This window comes from Pleurodeles waltl, chromosome 12, assembly GCF_031143425.1.
Source record: "Pleurodeles waltl isolate 20211129_DDA chromosome 12, aPleWal1.hap1.20221129, whole genome shotgun sequence".
In the NCBI taxonomy this organism is placed as follows: domain Eukaryota; kingdom Metazoa; phylum Chordata; class Amphibia; order Caudata; family Salamandridae; genus Pleurodeles; species Pleurodeles waltl.
The window spans coordinates 1244796-1249085 of NC_090451.1; the positions used below are offsets into that span (position 1 = coordinate 1244796).

A 4290-nucleotide genomic window follows, 5' to 3' on the forward strand; every position below is an offset into this window, starting at 1 on the left:
GACTAGGGATAGTACGGACTTGAAGGATTTGAAAGAACCAGGTGTTTGGAAAAAGGTTGGGAAAGGATTTGCTTCAGTGGGAAATTGGATTAGTAACATTTGGCATGGGATATTGTCTAAAATAATACAGGGGATATTGATTGTTATAGATTGCTTATTTGGATCATGGGTGGCATGTAAAATTAGTAAAAGAATAAAATTGAAGATGGCGAAAAATAATAGGAGGAGGGAAGAAAAACAAAGGGAAAAATGATTCAGGGCAAGATCAAAGGGGAAACCAAGAAGGGAAGAGATTGATATGAGGGAATTTTAGTATGTAAAATTAGTAGGGAAGATTTGTGTGATGACAAGAGTCATCAGAGGAGGGATTGCTGGAGTGTGTCTTTTAAAATTAATATTAACATGAAAAGCTTACAATATATTGTGTAATGAAGCTGCATAAAAAATGTGTTCACGTAAAAATAATGCACACGTTAGAAATGTGCCCACGGGGAGTGGCTACCAATGTATACGAAGACTAATGAAAGTTATTAATGCTGAATTAATTATGTACTAATGTTTTTAATTTGTATTAACATATCAAAATTGGAGTTATGTATTAGGAGTTTGTTCATTAAGCAGTAGGCCTTAGTTTAGCGAAGGTCTGTGCCTAGCTGCCTGGTCTCATATTAAACTGTCTTTTTCTAACGTGCAATGTGCTATTTTGCTGAAGGACATGAAACTGTACTTTCCCAAAAGCTAGAGATGTGTGTAGCTGTAGTAAATTCTTTCTCAATGGACCCTACTTGCTCAAGGAGACATTCTTGCTGAATGCAACAGTGTAATTTGTAACAGGTGCAAGGCTGCCTGGAGTAGGAGAAAACAATGGAACTACTGACTGTAGCGTAAAATGTTACTTTTCTTACCTGACATTCCAACCGATGAAAACGTCAATAACATGGGCCAATCAACGACATGAGAACTGTGGTTTGTGTAAAACTCTGGTGAAGATTATTGGACAGAGATGGCGATGCACCAATGATTATCCATTGAGGAATTAGGAGTAAATTAGACAGTTTTGATTTAACCACATGACCCGAGGAGAAATCAGGCATTTATTGGACATTCCACTCCAAGCCATTCTTTGCCATTCTACTGAGCCATTTAGGCCATTTCGTTTGAGACTTTGCCGTTTGTTCGCCCTGTTACTCTAAACCACCCTTTACTTATTCCTTACCTGATACTTACTTCTCCTCTATATGAGGGAAGTTCTTGTTCCTTAGCTATGCCATACTGATACTTTGCCCTGTCCTTTCTTTGCTGATGATGCAAACAACTGATGTCCTGAGGACGAAGACTGACGATGTTTGCTGATCCGTTGGATGGGTAACTATCTGATGAAAATTGTAATTGTCTGTTTGCCTTTTCTTTCTAGGTACCAACGCTCTTTGATAGAGGCCATAGTTAGATGTTTTCCAAATTTGTGTTTGCTAAATTGTTTTGCATGAAGCCCAACATGCTGATGCTAATACGAGGTTATTTAAGGTGTTCACTAAAATCTGACGCAAATAGACAAATGACTGAGTTCTTGCTTTGTTGAACCATGCACTACTGAGACTTTGCTAAGTTGCTTCTTAATAATTATGTGTTAATACTGAGTGAATATTCTCTATGCATTGATTAATTGCGTTTCTAATTGCAAATCTGAAGAGTTACTAATGCAATGAATTGCTGATGAGATTAACAGAAATGACTTTAGATTGTAACCAGTAGGGAAATAAATATCCTAACACTTATCTAAATTGGTGTGGTTATTCATGACAGAAATATCATGGTGTGTTCACTTTATTGACTCTCATTAAAGGTTATTGATTAGCATGCTGATTAGTTATTGCGATTGTTGTTGAGATATTGATCTATTGATTTGTGATGCCAAAAGACATCTCGTACTGGGAAGTCCCCGAACCTGGTCTAAAAGGTTCGTCGACCTAGGCGTGTCTCCTTGTAATTTTACTTATCAAGGCTCTGACGCGCCTTCACTAATAAAAAGTAATCTGATCGCTTGCTGCGGAGTCATCGTCAACAAAAACTACCAAAATATTACTTCAATGTATTGTAATTACGACTGCCTCAGTTTTATGCATTACGTGAGTAGTCGGACAGCAATTTATTTAGCGCAAAAATATTTCTTGTTGATGCACGTACGTTTTTAAACTGAAGTGTCATAGCTGTAGCGGCAATACTCCCAGTTTAGGTGGTTTTATAAACTAAGTTTTACTTTCTCCTACTTAAAACTTTTTGCAGAACAATGCACATTAAATGGGAAGGCAGTTTTCCTTAATTGTGTACTATTTGCTGCCTAATGTTGACATGTAAGCACACCACCAATAACTGACACCTAGAGACTCGAAAGCGCCATACCAGTACAATATTTGTATGATATTGCACTTTAAATCCACGTACAACTGAATTAAAGCAATGTTAGCTCATTTGAGGGTAGTGTGATAGTACATCACATATGGATAGAACACGTTTGGAAAGTGTAATTTTCATGATTACATTACATTTAACATATAAATTCAAGCTGAAGTAGGGATGGACAACAAGGTCGTATAGAGCAAAGCTGAAGACAACAAGTTACCATAACAATCTGTAAATATATGCTCTTTATTATGTTTAGACAACTATCACCTAATAGAACACATTTTGGCTACCATATTTTCTACTCCTGAAACATGGTGTTTTGAAGACGAGGTGGCCGAGTGGTTAAGACGATGGACTGCTAATCCATTTTGCTCTGCACGCGTGGGTTCGAATCCCATCCTCGTCGGTTTATTGTTCCGTCTTTAGTTTTTAGTATGTGGTAGGGCTGGGTTAACCCTATTTTATGTGAAAGTTAAATGACATATCCCATGGTATTTCCGGCAGTACAACGGCTCAGTTTGGAAACACCGCTCAGTTGAGTACTGTGCTTAGGCATTACTGTAAACAGCGCCAGCCGGGTTCTGCTCATGAATCACAAAATCTTTCCTGAGGCGGAGGGTTGGTAAGTTGAGGGACGTCGATAGTTTGATTCCTTATCCTTAAAGAAAGAGAACCAGCGCGTGCGGGACGCCAATGTAAGGGTTGTCTTCCTAAGGACTCTCAGGACTGGCGCTCCCTGACACCTCCCATGGCCCGGGGCCAATCCTGACCTACTGAATGTATCACGTGCCTGCTGCTGTTGGCGTTGACTTTCCTAGGATCACTTCACAGGCTATACACCCTTATTCTTCAACTCCCCTATACAACAGAACATCTCACTTCAGAAAGCTTACAGAAAGATGTTTGCACAGGATAGTGTGGCCGAGCGGTCTAAGGTGCTGGATTAAGGCTCCAGTCTCTTTGGAGGCGTGGGTTCGAATCCCACCGCTGCCAGTATTTTTCAACTCACAAACGTATTTTGTCTGCATCAGTGTCTCACTCTCTGCCTTCTGCACCTACGATCCACATAGCGAGAGGTGAGACTATGTAAAGTGGTGACGTATATATATAAGGGTAGCCAGACAGTGGGACCGAGCCTTCTTATTTTAAAAAACCACAACCTAAGGCGACAAGAATTGTATCGGTAAATAAACCAGCTGTCTTGAAGTCTAACTATAGAGGCGACGAGAGGGGTCACTGTGATGCTGAAAGTTCAGTGAGTGTAAACAGTAGAACGCTGTGTCATACGTTTCCTTGCAGTGATGACAGCTCGCGTTTCTAAAGCAGAGAGCAAACATACAATGGGGAAGAAGAATAAATAAGGAAAGACATATATTATATGCAGACAGTTATTATACTTTGCTTTTCACCTGTAACTCGCTCAACTGTCGGTGAATGCTGCGTTACCCTGCATAGCCAGGTCACCACAGCGGGTGTCCACAGTGTTTGGCCAAGTTACTATAGTTGTGAGCTTGTAGATGTGAGGTAGCGTGGCTGAGCAGGCTAAACTGGCTAGATTTAGGCTCCAGTCTCTCTGGAGCCGTGGGCTTGAATCCCAACACTTTAAGTTTACTTGAACCAAATACTTTTGCAAAAAAGGTTCATGTAATAAATATTCATTAGGGTCGTGGTTGTGAGTATGACACTAATGGATAAAAGTGGGACTAACAATGCTACGATTCCTGATTCTACCACTGCACTAACAGACTGGGAGAGGTTTGAGCTGACGATTTGAAAAGGTTTCCAAAATTGTCTGAATTACATCGTACTAGACATAAGAAAGAGACTGCTGCTGGTGTAGTAGGAGATATATTTGGGACGATAATTTCTTCAGTGAGACTTATTATG

General features: G+C 39.9%; 2 non-coding genes across 2 annotated transcripts; both read left to right on the top strand.

Moving 5' to 3' along the window:
• The first annotated feature begins 2727 nt into the window (after positions 1 to 2727).
• Positions 2728 to 2809, top strand: TRNAS-GCU (transfer RNA serine (anticodon GCU)). Its single transcript has one exon. It is a non-coding gene; the product is annotated as a tRNA-Ser (tRNA).
• Positions 2810 to 3313: 504 nt separating this feature from the next.
• Positions 3314 to 3396, top strand: TRNAL-AAG (transfer RNA leucine (anticodon AAG)). The gene has a single exon. It is a non-coding gene; the product is annotated as a tRNA-Leu (tRNA).
• The last annotated feature ends 894 nt before the right edge of the window (positions 3397 to 4290 follow it).